The following is a 17,232-nucleotide window of genomic DNA, read 5'->3' as shown; positions in this document are numbered from 1 at the left end:
TATACTCCTCTTGCTACTGATCCAACCGATGAACTCCGCAGTACAATTCACCAACTGGTAGAAAACGCGGAAATCCAGGGTTTTATCACCAAACAAGAAGCGACTTACCTCACTACCAGTGAGGGAATCATACCTTACTTTTACACTCTCCCTAAAACTCACAAGAACAGGATACCTCCTCCTGGACGTCCCATAGTATCTGGGATTGGCTCTCTTTTGGAACCTTTGTCACGTTATTGTGACTTCTTCCTGAAACCATTGATACAGGCTACTAGCACCTACCTGAAAGACACGAAAAGTCTACTGGCTCTCCTCCAAGAGATCACTCTTCCGGATGGAGTAATTTTTCTGGTGACCATGGACATTGAAAGCCTGTACACCTGTATTCCCCAGGATGACACCATCAATGTAATCAGAAGTACCCTTGATTCCAGCATGTGGAATCATACAACTCCGCGCGATTTTGTGATCGCATGTGCCACACTTGCATTAAAAAGAAATTTCTTCGAATACAAGGGCAATCTGTTTTTACAATCATCCGGCACATCGATGGGCAGCACCTTTGCGCCTTCGGTAGCAGGGCTGTATGTATTTGATTTTGAGAGCAAATTCATCCTAACGCCACAAAACCCTTTTTCGTCCAATATTTTCTTTTGGAAAAGATATATTGATGACGTCTTGATCATCTGGCAGGGATCGGAGGATTCCCTCCTTGATTTCTACAACTGGGTGAATGAATGCGATCCTCACTTAAATTTCACACATTCTCACAATAAAGAGGAAATGATCTTTTTGGATGTGGTAATTACCAGGGTAGGCGATATCCTTCAAACCAAAACCCACCACAAACCTACTGCAAAAAACAATTTATTACATTTTACCAGCTACCACCCTCGTCCATTGAGGGAAAACCTGCCATTTGGACAATACCTACGGCTCCGTCGTAACTGTAGCGAGGTCTCAATGTACAAAAAACAAGCCAATGATCTTACTGCCAAACTGAAAGATCGGGGATACCCTACCAAAATACTGGCAAAAAGTAACAAACGAGCTCGCAACCAGAACAGAGAAGCTCTTCTGGAAGTTTGTGAGAAAGGTGATCAGGACACTACACCTCTCACCTGCGTCACAACTTACAACGCAGCCTCCAACGCAGTGAGCAAGTCCATAAAGAAAAATTGGCATATACTGACAAGTAATAAACATGATTGGGAGAAGCCACTATTCTCCTATAAGAGAGCAAGAAGTATTAAGGACTCCCTTGTACATACCCGTCCGAAAGTTCAAGAAAGAAACCAAGATCAGTCCATTACCAGTACTTGGGGCCTTTCGCCCATTGTGGGCCACTACCCCTGCGGGTCATGCAGTGTTTGCCATTTGACTTCCCCCTCTAAGTACCTACTACTGGAACAAGGCAAACAATGGATACAGAGAATGCACACCAATTGCAATTCCACCGATGTGGTCTATATGATCACTTGCCCATGTGGACTGAGATACGTCGGAATGACGAGTAGAAAGATAAAACAGAGAATTTGCGAACATCGCAGCACCATCCGATGTCGCAAACTGAGCACTAAATTGGCTGAACATTATCTACAGTTGAACCACACCACAAATGACATGAGATGGACGATCATCGAAAAACTCAGGCCTGGAGCAGATAACCAACAACTGCTATTTGAGAAAGAACAACGTTGGGTTCACCGCTTATCTACTCATCTCCAAGGACTGAATGATAATATTCCATGGGGTTCCATATTGAAAAATTGATTCCATCATACATGACATCAACTCCTTAGTAGCCTCCGTGTAGTTCTTTTAAGCACACACTGCATTCTGTGTGTTTTGCCAGCATAAATTACCATATTTACACCAACTCCTCCGTTTATGCTGCCCATAGATTTTCCGCACGATGCGATATATACCAACCATGGTATATTAACATCAAGAAAAGAGTGTTTATCTGCATCACTCGCATATGCACATAAGAATTCACAACCGGGGATCAGACATCGATAGTATATGCCTCTAATGGTAGCATTTGACAGATAAAACGCACCAACCCAAAAGAACCTCCTATTCTTGGGGAGAGCCAATAGGAATCCAACGCTTACACTCGTCATTACCCGCCCCTCCTTCTGTACTAATCACGAGGACATAACCAATGGCAAGGCATTTTCCGCATTCGGATTCACCCGCCCCATTGGTTTATACGTACTTGGAAACCATCACGTGATTAGAACCAGAAAGTATTTACTTCCGTAGTCCCCGCACAATTACCAAGATCCGGGCCGAGGAGGACAGATCGAGGTTGATCGCGGGAGTGTGCGAGCATGGAAGTAAGTTGACGAACCGCTAAGACACCGCATTAGGTTCCTTCCAAATTTCATTCCAAAAGCAGATGATAACAGTTACGATCTGCTTTTTTATCTCGCCAGATACTATAGCCCACTACCCCCCTCCCGGACCCATGATGTTAGTTACAACAACAGCATAAGTAAGAGGGCTTTTTGGTTCTTTCATGCAGCTATTTTTTAATGTTAGACATGCTTTGGAGCAACGGCGCCTGGCAAACACCACAGACGCTTGTTTTTAGCATGCCTGCCACTTCACGAGTTCGCTATATGTTTGACATTCACTCCGGCCAATTAGCCACTACGATTGCACCTTGTCAATAGTGCTGACATCACTTGAAGTAATCGTAATTAGACACAAATAGTGTTTTTTGTCTTGTGAATACCAGTCCACTTTTTCACAAGTTAGATACAACGAATAATCACTCGTACTACGGTCTTGCTAGCTAAGATTGCTACCAAGACACCCACTCTCGCTGTACAGCACGGTTCCATTAAATGTTTGTTCACTCAAGCACTTTTCTAAAGAAAACTGCAATCCAACAATGTTTTGTCTATGTATGTTTCTTTATATGTGGTTTGTCTGTCTTATTTCTATTTCAGACTTTCTGAGCCCCGGATAAATAGGAGGCTCCCGGGTAAAACCGTGAGTTTTACCATTTGATCTCCACAGGTTAGGGTGCGCCTTAGAGTGTGCATACCGCCGTGGGGACTCCCTTGGTCCTGATGAAAGCTTAGCCGATTAGGCACCATAAGCAGAAACATGTCGACCTAAAAATTGGTCAAGCCCTGGTCAACATCACTGGCCAGACCTTGCCCAATTCACGTTTTTATTGGTTTTTGATTTGCCAAGAATAAACTTGTCATTGGTTAAAATCATTTACCTTTTAATCTCACTCCCCTTCACAACCAGAAACCCGCTCCGCTGTAACACAGGCGTCGCAGCACACCAGAGAGGCATTCGGCCTCTCTGGTGGGAACCCGATGATGAAGCATGTCACCAACTAGGTTGGTGAGTGAGGGTTCTTTTAACAAATATTTTTGGTTTTTGCCCGTGCCTCTTTTTTTGCTCCCTATCCCCTTGTCACTCTTTTGTTGTTTAATTGATATGTTTCTTGATTGTCCAGATTTTGTCCTGTTCAAGATTGAGTGTTTTCGTGGGTTCGGTGAGATGGCAAATGCTGCAGTTGCCACATGGGTAGTGGCCTGTCACTTCTGGAAGTCCCCATGCATTCAAAACTGTGCTAGGCATGCTCAGAGTCTTTTTTGGCCTGGTCGGTACTAGGCTGTCTCTGAGATTATGGGACCTCTTGTACGAAAATAGAGGTTTTTCCCATTGTAGTTTGCCTGAGGTTACAATTTTCCAATTGTTTTGTATCAATTTTGCTACTTGATTGGAGATGGTGTTAAAGGTGGTTACACACGTGAGTGGTATGGTAGTAGACAGATTCATCTTGGGTTCCAGTAGACCTTCACGGTTTTGGTTACGGGCTCTTTTTTGTGCTTTGTGGATAACTTTGTTTGGGTATCCACGGTTTTGAAGTTTTGTAGTTAGTTCTCCTGATTGGTTTTTGAAATCCTTAAGATCACTACAGTTTCGGCGCAATCTGAGGTATTGGCCGAATGGCAAATTGTCCCTTAGAGGCCTAGGGTGGAAACTCTGGAAATGCAGAAGAGAATTTTTCGCTGTTGGTTTAAAGTGAGTTTTAGTCATCAGTATTCCATCTTTTGCTTCAATTTCCAGGTCTAGAAAGGTGATTTTGGTATTGCTTATGGTGTGAGTAAATCGTAGGTTTCGGTCTAGTGTGTTAATCCAATTCAGGAATTCATTAAGTCTTTGGTTGTTACTTGTCCAAATTAAGAATACATCATCGATGTATCTTTTGTAGAACGTGATGTCTTGATTGTAAATTGATTGAGGGTTGAGGATATATAGTTCTTCAAAATTAGACACGTACAGCCCCGCTACACTAGGAGCGAAGGTGCTCCCCATAGAAGTTCCGTACTGCTGTAGGAAGAGGGTACCCTCATATTCGAAAAAATTGTCTTTGAGGGCTATTTCCGCACAATCCATTATGAATGATTTTGGGGTGTTATACTCCCAGATTGTTTTATCAAGGGAGGTGCGGAGAACCTCTAGGGTGTCATCTTGGGGTAGGCTGGTATAGAGGCTCTCAATGTCTAGACTTACAAGGATGGATGTAGTAGGGTTGAATTCCAGGTTGTTAATTTGGCTCAGTAAGTCTTTAGTATCTTTTAAGTACGCAGGAGTTGACTGAACTATAGGCTGTAGATAGAAATCACAGAAGCGGGACAGGGGTTCAAGCAATGAGCCTATTCCAGAGACGATGGGTCTGCCCGGTGGTGGTGTTTTATTTTTATGTATTTTTGGGATGGTGTAGAAGTATGGAATGGTTTTACCACCTGAGGTAAGGAATAATGCCTCTTGTTTGCTAATGTAGCCATTTGATTCTGCTTCGTGAACCATGATGTCAATTTTGGTCTTGACTCTGTTAGTGGGATCTTCGTTCAGCACTTTATAGTTCTTTGGATCATCTAGGAGGCGTGTGCATTCTAGATGGTAGGCATTCCGGTTTTGAATAACTATCCCTCCTCCTTTATCAGCTGGTTTGATGATAATGTCTCTGTTGTTTTTGAGACTACGGATGGCATTGAACTGTTGAGTTGTAGTGTTGTTAAATCCTTTGTTCTCATGAGTGTTCTCTATGCCTTTGTATATCGCTTGTTCGAATGCGATGAGTTCGGCTGGTGTTGTATGAGGAGGAGGAATGAAAGTTGATTTCAATTTAAGGGTGGTGTCACCTTTTGCTTCTTGTTGTGACTCCTTATTCGGTGAGTTTTCAAAGAAAGCTTTGAGTTTAAGCTTACGAAAGAATTCTGATAATTCACAGTGTAATTTGAATTTATCAAGTTTCGCTGTGGGTGAAAATCCAAGGCCTCTATTGAGGACCTGTTCCTCCGCTGTTGTAAGAGTATGGTTTGAAAGATTGGTTATTAGGCTCTGCTTGTGCTCGGCTGGGGTTCCTTCGTCCTGCTGCGTGTGTTGGCACTTGGGTTCTGGTTGTCTTCCCAGTGTACTTGGCTTCCTCGTTGGCGTCTTCCGCGTCCCCTCTGGCCTGATCCTAAAAAAGGAAACCGTTGGTTGGGGTTGCCAAATTGGGGGTGGGGTTGTTGAAATTGTGGGTTCCAGCCATAGAACATTGGTTGAGTCATGGGAGGGAAAGGAGCCGGGTAATTGGGTACCATTCCTGGGTGCATGTTGGGCCATGGTTGTTGCCAGTGTGTGTTTCTTCCTCTGCCTCTTCCTCGTTGTCTGTTTGTATAGTAACTTTTCTCTGATCCTGAGCTCTCATTACTGCCACCACTATGTATTGAGGAACCTTCTTCTGAAGATATAGAGTGGCTAGATCTCGTTGGGGTTTTGTAGTCTGCGTCAGAATATGGATATGTTTTGACATATGAGAATTTTTTCAAGTCTTTTTGAAATTGTTGGATCTTGGATTGTGTAAGCTCTTCTTTGTAATCTGCTATTTCTTTATTGACCTCCTCTAGTCTTTTCTTATATGATGTTAATGTGGTTTTGAAGTGTTGTTCAGTTGCCTGGATTTCTATAAGGATCGCATCTGAAAGTCTTTTTGCTGTTTGGATGATCAGAATGATCCAGTCTCTTGTGCAGTGCCATGCAATTTGTGCCCAGTCTCTACGGAATCCTGCATCGTCTAAGAAGATGCGTGGCGCGTTAGTTACTATTAGGCCTTTTGGGGCTGTGTTGGAACGCAAATATTCAGTCAGTATTACCCCGTGTAATATTGTTCTGATGCGTGTTCTTTTTTTCTCAGAAAGATTTTCCCAATCGGCGCTCTGAGAAATTGTTTGTGCCACGTTGAAGTCAGCTAATAAAGGAGTAGCTGCTAAGATGTTGTTGACATCCTCGTCAGTGAACGTGAGTCCTGCATTTTCTGCCATGATGTGTCAGAAGTTGTAGTTTGTGCTTATCAAATGAATAAGAAACCAGATGGTTGTAAAATACCAGAGTAAAATGTTTTTGGCTCTCACAGCTGTGCGCTGTAATGACAAATAAGAACAACAAGAGAGCGAGGAAAAAGAAAAACTTGTCCTCTTCCCCAAAACAATATGGTCAAACAAAATGGACAAGTTTCATGACTCAAAGCAAACTTTTTTCGCTGTCATTGTTGAAAACAACGTGAAAGGAGGGAGAGCACAACTGCTGTGTAAGAAACCCCTCACCCACCTACCTAGTAGGTGGCATGCTTCATCATCGGGGCCCAACTGGATTGTGTAGCACAATCCAGTTGTGCTACAACGCCTGAGATACAGCGGAGCAGGGTTTTGAGCAGTAAGTGGAGTGCTATATGTGAAGTGATTAAGAGTTAAAAAAGTCTCTGGGAGATGCCCTATGAAAAAACTTTAATTATAAGGGTCCCAAGACTAATGTAAAAAAGGGGTTTTGCGGGATACGTAATTAGGAATGTTATTTTCCTTATATCCCTAGTAACAAAGGTCAACTAGTTTCAGCCTTCTTGATGGTTCTAGAGGCTTTCGTCAGGACCAGCCAAAATTAATAATAAAAATAATTTTGATGAATGGCCGTAAAAACAATGTACAGGCCACGTGTAAATATCAGCACACACCCTAAAGTGTGCTGTGAGTGTAGTGAAAAGGTACTCACAGTAACTCAGTTTTGGATTACCTGAAAATGAAGAATTAATTTAGATATAGGGAACAGTTGTGAATCATGCATATACACTAAATGCATGCTCCTTTCGACTAAAAGGCTAGTGATCCCGAGCCAAACTGATTTTGTGAGAGTGCATGAACACTATAGAGGCTTGCGTGGCTACAATGTGCCCCACGGGATCCGTAAGTGAGTAATTGTTGTAGTATTGGGGCACATGGTGCGCATATTCGTTATCCATTATGTGCGTGCCTATAGCGCGGTCATATACATATTGTACGTATTAAGTTGTGACTGTGCAAGTATTGAAGACACTAGTAGCTGATGTGCTAAAGTGGCCAAGTGCGCGTGCAGTATTGTAATAGGATGTTTACATGGTGGTATATATAAACATTGTGTCCGCTGTGTGTGACGTTCAGCAGACAGACACTCGTGATTAAAATTGAAAGACAAACAACAAATAGATGACAGACAACATAAAATACAGTCTCACTTGAGTAGAGAGGTTGTTATGCCTCTGGAATTAGAACGCCGTATGATTCTCCGCTTGCCCTTAATGGAGAAGGAAATGGCGAGGAGTTTTTTTAAACGCGTTACCGCACATTACAGGAAAAGGGGGGGGGGGGAGAGCGGTGTGGTATTGAGGGTCTAGACGGGACCATGGTTGACTCGTTTTGTACTCACAGTTTGTAAGAGAGGACAGGTCCGCAATACCTAGGGCGGCGATCGGTTCCGCTTGTTCAGCGCCGATACACAGATGGGGAGTGGTTAAGAGGCCGGCAAACAGGAAGTTGCGCGTTGCCGCTAGGAAGACTAGAACGCTTTACACGCGAATGGAAATGAAAGAAATATTACTCGGTATCCCGTATTTGGAGCACTGAGTAGAGGTGACACGAAAAAAAGGAAATTGTAGTAGATCTACGGGCGATGTAAATACACATTTTGAAAAAAGGGGGAAAAAAAAAGGGGGAAAAAAAAGTACCTTGTGGGACAGAGTGAAGAGCTCCTCATTATTTAAATAGGAGACATCCTACGAGGCACTCTATGCCTATATATTAGAAGGGAGAGGAATCTGGGTGCAGATCAGATGGTAGTTACAGTGAAGGGCGTAGGGGTCTGCACAGTATAAAAAATGATGATTGCACAAGACTGAACAGGTCATGTATTTCCAGACTATAGAGTGATCAAACGCAGTGATTCGCTGTCATCAATGCCGATGTATGCTGTTCCAGGGTACATTATCGTTAAGTCCTGTAATGTGGGTTGAGAGTCTATATACCCAGCGTTGTTCTTTTTCGAAAAGACGTTCCTGGATGTCGGTTGGGCTGGGGTCTAGTTGTTCAATTATGACCCATGACATGTCATTGGTGGTATGTCCCTTGGCTAGGTAGTGTTCAGTAAGTCTTGTCGTGCTGCGTTTGCAGCGGATGTTACTGCGATGCTCGCAGATTCTGGTTTTGACCTTTCTGGTGGTCATCCCAACGTATCGCAATTTACATGGGCATGTGATGAGGTAGATGACGTTTGCCGAATTGCAGTTGGTATGTTTCTTGATTGTCCAGATTTTGTCCTGTTCAAGATTGAGTGTTTTCGTGGGTTCGGTGAGATGGCAAATGCTGCAGTTGCCACATGGGTAGTGGCCTGTCACTTCTGGAAGTCCCCATGCATTCAAAACTGTGCTAGGCATGCTCAGAGTCTTTTTTGGCCTGGTCGGTACTAGGCTGTCTCTGAGATTATGGGACCTCTTGTACGAAAATAGAGGTTTTTCCCATTGTAGTTTGCCTGAGGTTACAATTTTCCAATTGTTTTGTATCAATTTTGCTACTTGATTGGAGATGGTGTTAAAGGTGGTTACACACGTGAGTGGTATGGTAGTAGACAGATTCATCTTGGGTTCCAGTAGACCTTCACGGTTTTGGTTACGGGCTCTTTTTTGTGCTTTGTGGATAACTTTGTTTGGGTATCCACGGTTTTGAAGTTTTGTAGTTAGTTCTCCTGATTGGTTTTTGAAATCCTTAAGATCACTACAGTTTCGGCGCAATCTGAGGTATTGGCCGAATGGCAAATTGTCCCTTAGAGGCCTAGGGTGGAAACTCTGGAAATGCAGAAGAGAATTTTTCGCTGTTGGTTTAAAGTGAGTTTTAGTCATCAGTATTCCATCTTTTGCTTCAATTTCCAGGTCTAGAAAGGTGATTTTGGTATTGCTTATGGTGTGAGTAAATCGTAGGTTTCGGTCTAGTGTGTTAATCCAATTCAGGAATTCATTAAGTCTTTGGTTGTTACTTGTCCAAATTAAGAATACATCATCGATGTATCTTTTGTAGAACGTGATGTCTTGATTGTAAATTGATTGAGGGTTGAGGATATATAGTTCTTCAAAATTAGACACGTACAGCCCCGCTACACTAGGAGCGAAGGTGCTCCCCATAGAAGTTCCGTACTGCTGTAGGAAGAGGGTACCCTCATATTCGAAAAAATTGTCTTTGAGGGCTATTTCCGCACAATCCATTATGAATGATTTTGGGGTGTTATACTCCCAGATTGTTTTATCAAGGGAGGTGCGGAGAACCTCTAGGGTGTCATCTTGGGGTAGGCTGGTATAGAGGCTCTCAATGTCTAGACTTACAAGGATGGATGTAGTAGGGTTGAATTCCAGGTTGTTAATTTGGCTCAGTAAGTCTTTAGTATCTTTTAAGTACGCAGGAGTTGACTGAACTATAGGCTGTAGATAGAAATCACAGAAGCGGGACAGGGGTTCAAGCAATGAGCCTATTCCAGAGACGATGGGTCTGCCCGGTGGTGGTGTTTTATTTTTATGTATTTTTGGGATGGTGTAGAAGTATGGAATGGTTTTACCACCTGAGGTAAGGAATAATGCCTCTTGTTTGCTAATGTAGCCATTTGATTCTGCTTCGTGAACCATGATGTCAATTTTGGTCTTGACTCTGTTAGTGGGATCTTCGTTCAGCACTTTATAGTTCTTTGGATCATCTAGGAGGCGTGTGCATTCTAGATGGTAGGCATTCCGGTTTTGAATAACTATCCCTCCTCCTTTATCAGCTGGTTTGATGATAATGTCTCTGTTGTTTTTGAGACTACGGATGGCATTGAACTGTTGAGTTGTAGTGTTGTTAAATCCTTTGTTCTCATGAGTGTTCTCTATGCCTTTGTATATCGCTTGTTCGAATGCGATGAGTTCGGCTGGTGTTGTATGAGGAGGAGGAATGAAAGTTGATTTCAATTTAAGGGTGGTGTCACCTTTTGCTTCTTGTTGTGACTCCTTATTCGGTGAGTTTTCAAAGAAAGCTTTGAGTTTAAGCTTACGAAAGAATTCTGATAATTCACAGTGTAATTTGAATTTATCAAGTTTCGCTGTGGGTGAAAATCCAAGGCCTCTATTGAGGACCTGTTCCTCCGCTGTTGTAAGAGTATGGTTTGAAAGATTGGTTATTAGGCTCTGCTTGTGCTCGGCTGGGGTTCCTTCGTCCTGCTGCGTGTGTTGGCACTTGGGTTCTGGTTGTCTTCCCAGTGTACTTGGCTTCCTCGTTGGCGTCTTCCGCGTCCCCTCTGGCCTGATCCTAAAAAAGGAAACCGTTGGTTGGGGTTGCCAAATTGGGGGTGGGGTTGTTGAAATTGTGGGTTCCAGCCATAGAACATTGGTTGAGTCATGGGAGGGAAAGGAGCCGGGTAATTGGGTACCATTCCTGGGTGCATGTTGGGCCATGGTTGTTGCCAGTGTGTGTTTCTTCCTCTGCCTCTTCCTCGTTGTCTGTTTGTATAGTAACTTTTCTCTGATCCTGAGCTCTCATTACTGCCACCACTATGTATTGAGGAACCTTCTTCTGAAGATATAGAGTGGCTAGATCTCGTTGGGGTTTTGTAGTCTGCGTCAGAATATGGATATGTTTTGACATATGAGAATTTTTTCAAGTCTTTTTGAAATTGTTGGATCTTGGATTGTGTAAGCTCTTCTTTGTAATCTGCTATTTCTTTATTGACCTCCTCTAGTCTTTTCTTATATGATGTTAATGTGGTTTTGAAGTGTTGTTCAGTTGCCTGGATTTCTATAAGGATCGCATCTGAAAGTCTTTTTGCTGTTTGGATGATCAGAATGATCCAGTCTCTTGTGCAGTGCCATGCAATTTGTGCCCAGTCTCTACGGAATGCTGCATCGTCTAAGAAGATGCGTGGCGCGTTAGTTACTATTAGGCCTTTTGGGGCTGTGTTGGAACGCAAATATTCAGTCAGTATTACCCCGTGTAATATTGTTCTGATGCGTGTTCTTTTTTTCTCAGAAAGATTTTCCCAATCGGCGCTCTGAGAAATTGTTTGTGCCACGTTGAAGTCAGCTAATAAAGGAGTAGCTGCTAAGATGTTGTTGACATCCTCGTCAGTGAACGTGAGTCCTGCATTTTCTGCCATGATGTGTCAGAAGTTGTAGTTTGTGCTTATCAAATGAATAAGAAACCAGATGGTTGTAAAATACCAGAGTAAAATGTTTTTGGCTCTCACAGCTGTGCGCTGTAATGACAAATAAGAACAACAAGAGAGCGAGGAAAAAGAAAAACTTGTCCTCTTCCCCAAAACAATATGGTCAAACAAAATGGACAAGTTTCATGACTCAAAGCAAACTTTTTTCGCTGTCATTGTTGAAAACAACGTGAAAGGAGGGAGAGCACAACTGCTGTGTAAGAAACCCCTCACCCACCTACCTAGTAGGTGGCATGCTTCATCATCGGGGCCCAACTGGATTGTCTAGCACAATCCAGTTGTGCTACAACGCCTGAGATACAGCGGAGCAGGGTTTTGAGCAGTAAGTGGAGTGCTATATGTGAAGTGATTAAGAGTTAAAAAAGTCTCTGGGAGATGCCCTATGAAAAAACTTTAATTATAAGGGTCCCAAGACTAATGTAAAAAAGGGGTTTTGCGGGATACGTAATTAGGAATGTTATTTTCCTTATATCCCTAGTAACAAAGGTCAACTAGTTTCAGCCTTCTTGATGGTTCTAGAGGCTTTCGTCAGGACCAGCCAAAATTAATAATAAAAATAATTTTGATGAATGGCCGTAAAAACAATGTACAGGCCACGTGTAAATATCAGCACACACCCTAAAGTGTGCTGTGAGTGTAGTGAAAAGGTACTCACAGTAACTCCGTTTTGGATTACCTGAAAATGAAGAATTAATTTAGATATAGGGAACAGTTGTGAATCATGCATATACACTAAATGCATGCTCCTTTCGACTAAAAGGCTAGTGATCTCGAGCCAAACTGATTTTGTGAGAGTGCATGAACACTATAGAGGCTTGCGTGGCTACAATGTGCCCCACGGGATCCGTAAGTGAGTAATTGTTGTAGTATTGGGGCACATGGTGCGCATATTCGTTATCCATTATGTGCGTGCCTATAGCGCGGTCATATACATATTGTACGTATTAAGTTGTGACTGTGCAAGTATTGAAGACACTAGTAGCTGATGTGCTAAAGTGGCCAAGTGCGCGTGCAGTATTGTAATAGGATGTTTACATGGTGGTATATATAAACATTGTGTCCGCTGTGTGTGACGTTCAGCAGACAGACACTCGTGATTAAAATTGAAAGACAAACAACAAATAGATGACAGACAACATAAAATACAGTCTCACTTGAGTAGAGAGGTTGTTATGCCTCTGGAATTAGAACGCTGTATGATTCTCCGCTTGCCCTTAATGGAGAAGGAAATGGCGAGGAGTTTTTTTAAACGCGTTACCGCACATTACAGGAAAAAGGGGGGGGGGGGGAGAGCGGTGTGGTATTGAGGGTCTAGACGGGACCATGGTTGACTCGTTTTGTACTCACAGTTTGTAAGGGAGGACAGGTCCGCAATACCTAGGGCGGCGATCGGTTCCGCTTGTTCAGCGCCGATACACAGATGGGGAGTGGTTAAGAGGCCGGCAAACAGGAAGTTGCGCGTTGCCGCTAGGAAGACTAGAACGCTTTACACGCGAATGGAAATGAAAGAAATATTACTCGGTATCCCGTATTTGGAGCACTGAGTAGAGGTGACACGAAAAAAAGGAAATTGTAGTAGATCTACGGGCGATGTAAATACACATTTTGAAAAAAGGGGGAAAAAAAAAGGGGGAAAAAAAAAAGTACCTTGTGGGACAGAGTGAAGAGCTCCTCATTATTTAAATAGGAGACATCCTACGAGGCACTCTATGCCTATATATTAGAAGGGAGAGGAATCTGGGTGCAGATCAGATGGTAGTTACGGTGAAGGGCGTAGGGGTCTGCACAGTATAAAAAATTATGATTGCACAAGACTGAACAGGTCATGTATTTCCAGACTATAGAGTGATCAAACGCAGTGATTCGCTGTCATCAATGCCGATGTATGCTGTTCCAGGGTACATTATCGTTAAGTCCTGTAATGTGGGTTGAGAGTCTATATACCCAGCGTTGTTCTTTTTCGAAAAGACGTTCCTGGATGTCGGTTGGGCTGGGGTCTAGTTGTTCAATTATGACCCATGACATGTCATTGGTGGTATGTCCCTTGGCTAGGTAGTGTTCAGTAAGTCTTGTCGTGCTGCGTTTGCAGCGGATGTTACTGCGATGCTCGCAGATTCTGGTTTTGACCTTTCTGGTGGTCATCCCAACGTATCGCAATTTACATGGGCATGTGATGAGGTAGATGACGTTTGCCGAATTGCAGTTGGTATGTTTCTTGATTGTCCAGATTTTGTCCTGTTCAAGATTGAGTGTTTTCGTGGGTTCGGTGAGATGGCAAATGCTGCAGTTGCCACATGGGTAGTGGCCTGTCACTTCTGGAAGTCCCCATGCATTCAAAACTGTGCTAGGCATGCTCAGAGTCTTTTTTGGCCTGGTCGGTACTAGGCTGTCTCTGAGATTATGGGACCTCTTGTACGAAAATAGAGGTTTTTCCCATTGTAGTTTGCCTGAGGTTACAATTTTCCAATTGTTTTGTATCAATTTTGCTACTTGATTGGAGATGGTGTTAAAGGTGGTTACACACGTGAGTGGTATGGTAGTAGACAGATTCATCTTGGGTTCCAGTAGACCTTCACGGTTTTGGTTACGGGCTCTTTTTTGTGCTTTGTGGATAACTTTGTTTGGGTATCCACGGTTTTGAAGTTTTGTAGTTAGTTCTCCTGATTGGTTTTTTAAATCCTTAAGATCACTACAGTTTCGGCGCAATCTGAGGTATTGGCCGAATGGCAAATTGTCCCTTAGAGGCCTAGGGTGGAAACTCTGAAAATGCAGAAGAGAATTTTTCGCTGTTGGTTTAAAGTGAGTTTTAGTCATCAGTATTCCATCTTTTGCTTCAATTTCCAGGTCTAGAAAGGTGATTTTGGTATTGCTTATGGTGTGAGTAAATCGTAGGTTTCGGTCTAGTGTGTTAATCCAATTCAGGAATTCATTAAGTCTTTGGTTGTTACTTGTCCAAATTAAGAATACATCATCGATGTATCTTTTGTAGAACGTGATGTCTTGATTGTAAATTGATTGAGGGTTGAGGATATATAGTTCTTCAAAATTAGACACGTACAGCCCCGCTACACTAGGAGCGAAGGTGCTCCCCATAGAAGTTCCGTACTGCTGTAGGAAGAGGGTACCCTCATATTCGAAAAAATTGTCTTTGAGGGCTATTTCCGCACAATCCATTATGAATGATTTTGGGGTGTTATACTCCCAGATTGTTTTATCAAGGGAGGTGCGGAGAACCTCTAGGGTGTCATCTTGGGGTAGGCTGGTATAGAGGCTCTCAATGTGTAGACTTACAAGGATGGATGTAGTAGGGTTGAATTCCAGGTTGTTAATTTGGCTCAGTAAGTCTTTAGTATCTTTTAAGTACGCAGGAGTTGACTGAACTATAGGCTGTAGATAGAAATCACAGAAGCGGGACAGGGGTTCAAGCAATGAGCCTATTCCAGAGACGATGGGTCTGCCCGGTGGTGGTGTTTTATTTTTATGTATTTTTGGGATGGTGTAGAAGTATGGAATGGTTTTACCACCTGAGGTAAGGAATAATGCCTCTTGTTTGCTAATGTAGCCATTTGATTCTGCTTCGTGAACCATGATGTCAATTTTGGTCTTGACTCTGTTAGTGGGATCTTCGTTCAGCACTTTATAGTTCTTTGGATCATCTAGGAGGCGTGTGCATTCTAGATGGTAGGCATTCCGGTTTTGAATAACTATCCCTCCTCCTTTATCAGCTGGTTTGATGATAATGTCTCTGTTGTTTTTGAGACTACGGATGGCATTGAACTGTTGAGTTGTAGTGTTGTTAAATCCTTTGTTCTCATGAGTGTTCTCTATGCCTTTGTATATCGCTTGTTCGAATGCGATGAGTTCGGCTGGTGTTGTATGAGGAGGAGGAATGAAAGTTGATTTCAATTTAAGGGTGGTGTCACCTTTTGCTACATTTTCCCCCTTTTTTTTTCCCCCTTTTTTCAAAATGTGTATTTACATCGCCCGTAGATCTACTACAATTTCCTTTTTTTCGTGTCACCTCTACTCAGTGCTCCAAATACGGGATACCGAGTAATATTTCTTTCATTTCCATTCGCGTGTAAAGCGTTCTAGTCTTCCTAGCGGCAACGCGCAACTTCCTGTTTGCCGGCCTCTTAACCACTCCCCATCTGTGTATCGGCGCTGAACAAGCGGAACCGATCGCCGCCCTAGGTATTGCGGACCTGTCCTCCCTTACAAACTGTGAGTACAAAACGAGTCAACCATGGTCCCGTCTAGACCCTCAATACCACACCGCTCTCCCCCCCCCCCCCTTTTTCCTGTAATGTGCGGTAACGCGTTTAAAAAAACTCCTCGCCATTTCCTTCTCCATTAAGGGCAAGCGGAGAATCATACGGCGTTCTAATTCCAGAGGCATAACAACCTCTCTACTCAAGTGAGACTGTATTTTATGTTGTCTGTCATCTATTTGTTGTTTGTCTTTCAATTTTAATCACGAGTGTCTGTCTGCTGAACGTCACACACAGCGGACACAATGTTTATATATACCACCATGTAAACATCCTATTACAATACTGCACGCGCACTTGGCCACTTTAGCACATCAGCTACTAGTGTCTTCAATACTTGCACAGTCACAACTTAATACGTACAATATGTATATGACCGCGCTATAGGCACGCACATAATGGATAACGAATATGCGCACCATGTGCCCCAATACTACAACAATTACTCACTTACGGATCCCGTGGGGCACATTGTAGCCACGCAAGCCTCTATAGTGTTCATGCACTCTCACAAAATCAGTTTGGCTCGAGATCACTAGCCTTTTAGTCGAAAGGAGCATGCATTTAGTGTATATGCATGATTCACAACTGTTCCCTATATCTAAATTAATTCTTCATTTTCAGGTAATCCAAAACGGAGTTACTGTGAGTACCTTTTCACTACACTCACAGCACACTTTAGGGTGTGTGCTGATATTTACACGTGGCCTGTACATTGTTTTTACGGCCATTCATCAAAATTATTTTTATTATTAATTTTGGCTGGTCCTGACGAAAGCCTCTAGAACCATCAAGAAGGCTGAAACTAGTTGACCTTTGTTACTAGGGATATAAGGAAAATAACATTCCTAATTACGTATCCCGCAAAACCCCTTTTTTACATTAGTCTTGGGACCCTTATAATTAAAGTTTTTTCATAGGGCATCTCCCAGAGACTTTTTTAACTCTTAATCACTTCACATATAGCACTCCACTTACTGCTCAAAACCCTGCTCCGCTGTATCTCAGGCGTTGTAGCACAACTGGATTGTGCTAGACAATCCAGTTGGGCCCCGATGATGAAGCATGCCACCTACTAGGTAGGTGGGTGAGGGGTTTCTTACACAGCAGTTGTGCTCTCCCTCCTTTCACGTTGTTTTCAACAATGACAGCGAAAAAAGTTTGCTTTGAGTCATGAAACTTGTCCATTTTGTTTGACCATATTGTTTTGGGGAAGAGGACAAGTTTTTCTTTTTCCTCGCTCTCTTGTTGTTCTTATTTGTCATTACAGCGCACAGCTGTGAGAGCCAAAAACATTTTACTCTGGTATTTTACAACCATCTGGTTTCTTATTCATTTGATAAGCACAAACTACAACTTCTGACACATCATGGCAGAAAATGCAGGACTCACGTTC

General features: G+C 42.8%; 1 protein-coding gene across 1 annotated transcript in view; it reads right to left on the bottom strand.

The window, feature by feature from the left end:
- Nucleotides 1–17,232, bottom strand: part of HSF5 (heat shock transcription factor 5) — a 1,208,320-nt gene that overhangs the window by 118,983 nt on the left and 1,072,105 nt on the right. The window lies entirely within an intron of this gene.

The sequence above is a fragment of the Triturus cristatus genome, chromosome 3_2 (assembly GCF_964204655.1).
Source record: "Triturus cristatus chromosome 3_2, aTriCri1.1, whole genome shotgun sequence".
NCBI classification, from domain to species: Eukaryota; Metazoa; Chordata; class Amphibia; order Caudata; family Salamandridae; genus Triturus; species Triturus cristatus.
Note: the sequence above shows the minus strand (reverse complement) of the source record. Positions and strands in the feature narration are given on the sequence as shown.